Consider the following 9012-nt stretch of genomic DNA (forward strand, 5'->3'; position numbering starts at 1 on the left):
TGCAAAGAAATACCAGCAAAGTGCTGCTGGGGGAGAAGGGAATCAAAGGCAGAGCAGCTCCCTTAAGTATGGGTTATTTCCCAAACCATATCCCCCCCCTTGGTGTTCACCTGGCTAGTCCCTTCTTCAAGATGTCACAGTTGCAATCATGCAGTTCCCATCATGCAGGCATGAGACAGGGCAAATAGAAATCATAACTTTGTATTCCAAAAACCCAATACTCTCCCTAGAGCCGTTCTCATAGCCAACAGAGCAGAGGTACCCAAACTTTTCTTATTGTGTACCCCCTTACACACAGAGGTGGATTAACATTTTGCGGGGCCCTGGGCCACAGCAAGTGGGGGCCCCTCCCCACCCCTTCCACCTACAGTCCCTCCTCCATTCCCCCCCGGTGCTCCTGCTGGGAAGCGGGGTCGGGGTGCGGGGACTTGCCTTGCTCTGCCCACCCGGCACTCCTGTAGGGAGCAGGGGAATCCCCAGTGCCCTGACCCTGTGTTCTTAACACCACTTGTCTTTAGCCATCTGTCGCTATTTCACTGTTATGTACAGAGATACTTATAGTGCAATGTACGCAATTGAAAAAACCCCAACAACCCTGACTAAGTTCTGTGCTCAGTTAGACCAGACAATTGCTAGGTAACTGAACCTGCGCTGTACAGTGATTGGAGGGGAGGGCACTATACATCAGTGTTCCTGTGTATCTGAATTATCGCTGGTGCATCTTGAAGTAAATTAATTACCATATTTTATATAACAAATTCCTACAGAGTTTTAAAGCTTCGTCTGAGTAGCCTATTATGAAAATGCAATAAATAAAAGAAATAAAATCTACCATTACACAGATTCTCCCATGTATCCCCCGGGGATGTCTCACCCGCAGGGATACGCATTCCACAGTTTGGGAACTCCTGCAATAATGGGTAACAAAGTGAATGATAAAAGGTTACAGGTCCGAAACAGCCTGTCCAGTAGGGACAGTGACAGCCATCTATGGACACCTACATGTCAGAATGTTACAAGTCAAGGCAATCTCAGGACATACATTCTGCACAGCACTTTGAAAGTTCACCCCAACCAGGAAGAGTTCAATAGACGTGGGAAATTAGAGAACAACCACAAAACTCATTAAGTTGTCTTCAGGCAAGATGTTATAGCAGGAAAGCTGAAAAGAACTAAATATGTGTAAGTCACCCTTAGCACAACCTTAACTCCACCTCCCTGGAGTTGGCAATAGCCGCTGGGAATGATCTGCATGTGCTCCAGCTACAGCCACTGGGTTAGGGTTAGCCGTAATGAACGGTAGAGGGATTAATTGGAGCAGCTTGGCAGAGCTGTGTTTGTGAGATGAGGGTATCTAAGGGGAAGCTGTGCTGCTTGGGGGAGAGCCCCTCTCCCTGACCCCTGTGTGTGTGATCAAAGGAAAGTGGTGCACACGTACCTTGAGAGATCCAGAATGCCTTGGTTCAGCACTGTGTAGGTCATGTCAGCTGTGGGGCACAGGGGTCTTCTTGCCATGGGGACTGTCAGCAGTTAGGTGGGAGTCAGGAGATGAGTGTGTGCTGTGGGTTTAATGAAAAGTCAGTGAAAGCAGAGTGGTAGATGGCATCTTGTGTATAACAGTGAAGGGGTCGTAAAAGGGGTTGTAAAATTTAGCAGTCCTGGCATTCTGTCTATGTGTGTACACTAATCATTCGAGTGTAGGACAGGTGTGTGGAGCTCCTGTTCAATGCAATGCAAAGGCAGGGTGGTGAGTATATGTCATGGTGCTTTGGGAAGAGGACAGAGTTAAGGTTACATTTACCTTAACTTTTCCTTTCCTGGTTTTCAAAAGTTTGTGTTTTGTGGCACTCAATGTTCCTGAAGGGCACAAAATGTCCTAGTTTATTTTGTTTTTTTTTAACAGCAAGAGAAAAGTAGGAGTTAGTGGTCATTTACGTTTCTGTGGTTATCATGCAGGTATGCAGCTGAGATGCTACTGTGGCCAGGTAATGAGACTAATAACTAGCTCTGACATAGTGCTTTTCATCAGTACATCTCAAAGAACTTTACCAAGGAGGGAAACATCATTATCCCTCTTGTATAAATGGGGAAGCTGAGGCAAAGCAAGTTGAAATGACTTAGCCAAAGCCATTTAGCAGGCCCATGGCAGAGCCAGGAACAGAGCCCAGACTGTCTGAGTCTCAGTCTACTGTTACCCCACGAGGCCACACAGCTGCTATGTGATTGCTAAGTGTCGCTCCCCCCCGCCCTGCCCCCTTTGTTATTGTAGAATGGGGGTAATGGTCTGGCTTTGAAATGTTTGGAGTGTGTCGTTTCTTACAAGGTTGGTGAGAGAAAACTCACGTATGATCTCCATCCCCAAAACTTGACTGTTTTTTTACATGGGCGTTATAGTCACTTTAAGCATAAGAGAAAAGACTGGTGTATCTCTCACCATCTCCACCTCCACCCTCACCATCCCCCGCAACATATAGCTTCACACCATCATTTCCAGCTCACCTTCCCCTTCCCATTCCATTAAGCCATTAGTACTTTAAAAGCCCAGTCTGCAATCAAAAAGTTTGTAAAAGCTGTGAACTTTAAGAAAAGCTGTTTTTTCAGGGTCTGTATCTTGGTCAAATGACTGTAAATTTGGATCACTAATCCTACCCCACACTCCCATGAGGCACACCAAATTTCAAGCACTTCAAAGCATCATCCTTTAATGAGCAAGTGACTCTTAACCTTAATTGACACTCTGCTATAATCATAGAAATCACAGAATCATAGAACTGGAAGGGACCTTGAAAGGTCATCTAGTCCAGTCCCCTGCACTTGTGGCAGGACTAATTATTATGTAGCCCACCCCGACAGGTGTTTGTCTAACCTGTTTTTAAAAATCTCCAATGATGGAGATTCCACAACCTCCCCAGGCAATTTATTCCAGTGCTTAACCACACTGAAATTTTTCCTAATATCCACCCTAAATCTCCCTTGCTGCAATTTAAGCCCATTGTTTCTTGTCCTATCCTCAGAGGTTAAGAAAAGCAATTTTTCTTCCTCCTCCTTGTAACAAACTTTTTATGTACTTGAAAACTGTTATCATGTCCCTCTCAGTCTTCTCTTTTCTAGACTAAACAAACCCAATTTTTTCAATCTTCCCTCATAGGCCATGATTTCTAGACTTTTAGTCATTTTTTGTCACTCTTCTCTGAACTCTCTCCAGTTTGTCCACATCCTTCCTGAAATGTGGTGCCCAGAACTGGACACAATACTCCACTTGAGGCCTATTCAGTGCAGAGTAGAGCGGAAGAATTACTTCTCGTGTCTTGCTTACAACACTCCAGCTAATACATCTCAGAAGGATGTTCACTTTTTTTGCAACCGTGTTACACTGTTGATTCATATTCAGCTTGTGGTCCACTATGACCTCCCCTCCTCCCTGCCACCCCAGATCCCTTTCTGCAGTACTCCTTCCTAGGCAGTCATTTCCCATTTTGTATGTATGCAACTGATTGTTCCTTCCTAAATGGAGTGCATTTGTCCTTATTGAATTCCATCCTATTTACTTCAGACCATTTTTCCAGTTTGTCCAGATCATTTTGAATTTTAATCCTATCCTCCAAAGCACTTGCAATCCCTCCCAGCTTGGTATCATCCTCAAGCTTTATATGTGTACTCTCTATGCCATTATCTAAATCATTGATAAAGATATTGAACAGAACCGGACCCAGAATTGATCCCAGCGGGACCCCACTCATTATGCCTTTCCAGAATGACTATGAGCCACTGATAACTAGTCTCTGGGACCAGTTTTCCAATGCTGAAGACAAAGAAACAAAGGGTGAAACAAACAAGATGCATATGTAATTATATGCATCCCATGATCTCTCACTGCTGGAATTCTCATTCCCCTTTGTCCCCACCAAAATGCCTTTCATACCTCAAGAGCTATCATAAATTTTCAGTGTAAGAGGTAGATTATAGCACCCTTGCATAGTACCATGTTTCACAAGTAGTGCCATTGACTTCAGTGGTATTATTCATGGTATAAAGTACTCTTTGATGTTAGGGAGCCAAAAAAAAATGGCCCAAAATGGCTGCAAAATAAGAAAGCACAAAAATAAAGTCTCCATAAGAGAGTATGGTGTGTGTGTCACCTGTGGAACATGCTGCATTTGAATTAAACACAAAGAAGCACCTGGCTGCAGCAAACTGTAGATTTCTGGAAAGACAAAGGTGCAGTACATGGAAAACAAAATCCTAACAGTTATAGACATGTGTACAGCACTTTCAGATTGTTTGCTTATTGTCATCCCTTGCTGAATTCTGTCTAATTAAATTGTGAGATCTTAAGTCAATGTTTTCATGCCATAAAGCATCATACACCTATGGTGCTGTTTCATATATACATAGTAATAATGACATTGAGCTATAAAGGAAAATTTCAGGCTGGATAACTAGGAAATATTCCCTCACAGTGAGAAAATGTATTATCCTGTGCTCTAGTTCCCCAGGGGAAAGGTGGAAGCCCTGTTACTTAGATATTTAAAACTAGCCCAGAGGCAGCCCTCGAGAACAGAGAGTAGGGAACAATCCTGCAGTGACTGTGAGGAAAGAGTGGGTGCTGAGGCAATATGCAATCAGCAGTTCTCTTTCAATCCCTCATGCTTGTCATTCAAAAGAGACCCAGAAAAATCTTGTTTTTCTCATTTTTGAAAACAGGTCAGTGACCTACAAACACCCCCTAGTTTGTCGTGTGACACATCAGGAGCAACGGCTGCTCCTGCAAACACCCGCTGCAGCCTTCTGTGCAGCAAGATTATGTGATAACACAAGGCGGCAAAACCACCAGCCTAGCTGGGACAGATAGACACTGCGATTTCAGTCTAACATGTGCCTCAGAGTGAGGTGCGGGGGGTGCTGTGGAAAGAGGTGATGATGAGTTACAGAAACGGTTTCACAAGCAAATGTTAAACCGCATCCTGTTATGTATAAAACTCAACTGCTATTCTCGTAAATGAACAATATCAAGGTTGGTTAAGCTCATAATTTGAGCCATTCCCTTTCCTCTCTTAATCTGCATACGAGGCCTTTTGAAATGTTCTATGCCATCCCATGCTGAGCTCTCCAGCTCCATCTCACCCTTGAACTGCAGCACCCGCTACTATTGCAGCCCTGGGCTCCCCACAGAGCCCTGCCAATGCCCCTCAGTCCTGCCCTAGAACCCCGCTGCTAGTCCAGTACTGGCCTCCCCACACAGCTCTACCACTGCCCCTCAATCCTGCCCTGCAGCCCCCGGCTATTCCTGTCCTGGGCTAATCACACAACTCTGCTAATGCCCCTCAGTTCTGCCCTGTAGCTCCCCTGCCATTCCAATTCTGGGGTCCCAACACAGTTTTGCCAAGGCCCTCCAACCTGCCCTGCAGCCCTCTGTTAGTCCAGTGCTACACTCCCTACACAGCCCTGCCAATGCCCTTCAGTCTTGCCCTGCAGCCCCCCTGCTATTCCAAACCCTGCTATTCACCTTCCTTTTTTAGGAGAGATTACTGATAATACTGAAGTGCACAAATGGGGATTAGGGTGATTTTAACCAAGCCTGTCTAGGCAGCTTTGAACATTTTTGGACCCTAGTAATCATTTTCCCTTAGCCTTTTTGCAGCTGTCCTTAGATCTGTATTGCATTGAAGTCCTTCAACAATAATGATTGAACTCTTTAAAAAGATATGGAAGTCATGGCTCTATAAGTAAGAATTTATCCTCCCAAGGGGGAGTACTGCCATCTGAATCCCTGCTCATTACCACAAACATAGCAATGATATTGTTCCATTACTAGATGGAAAAGATAGAATTATTAATAATAATGCAGAAAAGACAGAAGTGTTTAATGAATATTTCTTTTCTGTATTTGGGGAAGAAACAGATGATGCAGTCTAATCATATAGGTTTCAGAGTATCAGCTGTGTTAGTCTGTATTCGCAAAAAGAAAAGGAGTACTTGTGACACCTTAGAGACTAACCAATTTATTTGAGCATAAGCTTTCGTGAGCTACAGCTCACTTCATCGGATGCTTATGCTCAAATAAATTGGTTAGTCTCTAAGGTATCACAAGTACTCCTTTTGTTTTTTCTAATCATATAGTGATAACACTCTTGCCATTCCACCAGTATCTCTGGCAGATATTAAACAGAATGTACTAAAGTTCAATATTTTTAAATAGCAAGTCCAGATAACTTGCATGCAAGAGTTTGAAAAGATCTCACTGAAGAGCTCTTAGTGGACCATTAATATTGATTTTCAATAGACCTTGTAGCTCTCGGGAAGTTCGAGAAGACTGGAAGAAAACTAATACATTTTTAAAAAAGGGTAAATGGGATGACCTGGGTAATTACAGACCAGTGAGTTTGACATCGATCCTGGGCAAGATAATGGACAAGCTGATACAGGACTTGATTAATAAAGAATTAAATGTGAGTAATGTAGTTAATGCAAATCACCATGGGTTTATGGGCAATAGATCCTGTCAAACTAACTTGATATCTTTTTTTGATGAGATTACAAGTTTTTGATAAAGGTAATAGGATGACATAATATATTTAGATTTCTTTAATGTGTTTAACTTGGCAATGCCTAACATTTTGATTAAAAGACTAGAATGATGTATTAAAAACTGGCAAATGGATAGGTCTCAAAATGAGAGAGATCAGGTGGGTGAGGTAATATTTTTTATTAGACCAAATTGTGTTGGTGAGGGAGACAAGCTTTCAAGCTACACAGAGTTCTTTTTCAGGCCTGAGAAAGGAACTCCCAGCATCACAGCAAAATGCAGAGTGGAACAGATTGTTTAGCATAAGTAGTTAGCACATATTGTAAGGGATCATTCAAGGTAGAGTGGCCTAAAGCTTGTCTCTCTCCCCAACAAAAGTTAGTCCAATAAAAGATATTACCTCACCCATCTTGTCTCCTGACTACCTAATATTCTGGGTCCAACACAGCTACAACTACACTGCATAGATTTCAAAATGTAATTGTAACCCGGGAATAGTCATTGAGTGGATGTGTTTCCAGTGGGGTCACATGGGATCAGTTCTTGGCCCTATGCTATTTATCATTTTTATCAATGACCTGAAAGAAAATATAACATCATCATTGATAAAGTTTGCAGATGATACAAAAATTGCAGACAATACCAAAATAGCAAAGACAACAGGTTGAGAACAATGTGAATTGCTTGCTAAACTGTGCACAAGCAAACAATATGTGTTTTAATATGACTAAATGAAAATGTATACATCTGGGAACAAAGACTGTAAATGTATATATCTGGGAATAAAGAATTTACATAATGGGAGACTATCCTGGGAAGCAGTGACTCTGAAACAGATTTGGGGGCATTGGGGATAATCAGCAGAATATGAGCTCCCAGTGTGACTCTGTGGCCAAAAAAGCTAATGCGATCTGTGTTGTATAAACAGGAGAATCTCGAATAGGAGCAGAGAAATTATTTTATCTCTGTATTTGGTACTTTTGCGACTGCTGCTGGAATACGGTGTGCATTTCTGGTGTCCACAGTTCAAGAAGTATGTTGATAAATAGGAAAGGGTTAAGAGAAGTGCCACCAGAATGATTAAAGAAAACCTTCCTTATAGTGATAGATGCAATAGGCTCAATCTATTTAGCTTCAAACAGAGAAGTTTAAGGGGTAATTTGATTACAGTCTATAAGTATCTATGTGGGGAACAAATATTTAATAATGGGATCTTTAATCTAGCAGAGAAAGGTATAACATGATCCAATGGCTGGAAGTTCGATCTAGACAAATTCAGACTGGAAATAGGCGTAAATTTTTAACAGTGAGAGTAATTAACCCATTGGACCAATTTACCAAAGATTGTGGTGGATTCTCCATCACTGATAATTTTTAAATCAAAATTAAATGTTTTTTTTCTAAAATATCTGCTCTATGAATTATTTTTGGGAAGTTCTATGGCCTGGGTTATACAGAATTTTGGACTAGATGATCACAATGGTCCTTTCAAGCCTTGGAATTTATGAATCTATGAAAACATAAAACTAGAGATGGGCATGAGTCACAAAATTTGTGTCTGGATTTGAACTTCCAGAATCTGGGGGTGTTTGGATCCTGGGCTTTGGCTAGGACACATCTCTACATAAAAGATGTCCCTGCTTCCCTTCACCGTGCCTCGGGATTGAGTGAGCTGCCTCTGAATCACTCCGTATTTAACCTGAGGCACTCACTGCCAAAGGATATTAATTTAGTAAGAGTAAAAAAAAAAAGATTAGACAATCTTATGAATAAGGATATCTGTAGAGACACTGTCTGGGGTTATCAGTTCTCATGATTCACTGTCTGTGATTAGGAAGAAACACCTCTTATTGTACAATATTGTACCATTTATGATGGTTTCCACTACTAATCCCCATTCAAAACCAAGAAATGTATGAAACAGAACAACTTGTGTTATCTATTTTTCAAGCTTAAAATAGCACTGGCTGCTGAGCAGTATATGACTCCCATTTTTCACTATTGTCTCTTTCCCTTCCTTAGTTCCACACCACTATAATGATAAATGGCTTGAAATGAAATGTGCCATTACTAGCTTTTATGAGAGCCCTTCTAGTGGTAGCAATGCTACTTTACATATGGTGCAACTCAAAATGCTACATGGTAAAAGAAGAAAAGGAGGACTAGTGGCACCTTAGAGACTAACCAATTTATTTGAGCATAATCTTTCGTGAGCTACAGCTCAAGAAGTGAGCAAACATGGCTGCCTCTTCACTACAAAACTCACCATAGCCTGGTGTCATTATTTGTTGTGTTATCTTCCAAATTTTGCCTATGTCTACCTCAGCATAGCCTCCTTGTGTAGACATAGCCCATACCAACAGGAGTTTTTCTGTCCATGTAGGAACACCACCTCCCTCAACTATGTTAGCTATGTCAACAGAAACAATCTTCTATAGGCATAGCTGCAACTACACTGGGTATTTTGTCTGCATAGATATGTTGGT

The sequence above is a fragment of the Caretta caretta genome, chromosome 1 (assembly GCF_965140235.1).
Source record: "Caretta caretta isolate rCarCar2 chromosome 1, rCarCar1.hap1, whole genome shotgun sequence".
In the NCBI taxonomy this organism is placed as follows: Eukaryota; Metazoa; Chordata; order Testudines; family Cheloniidae; genus Caretta; species Caretta caretta.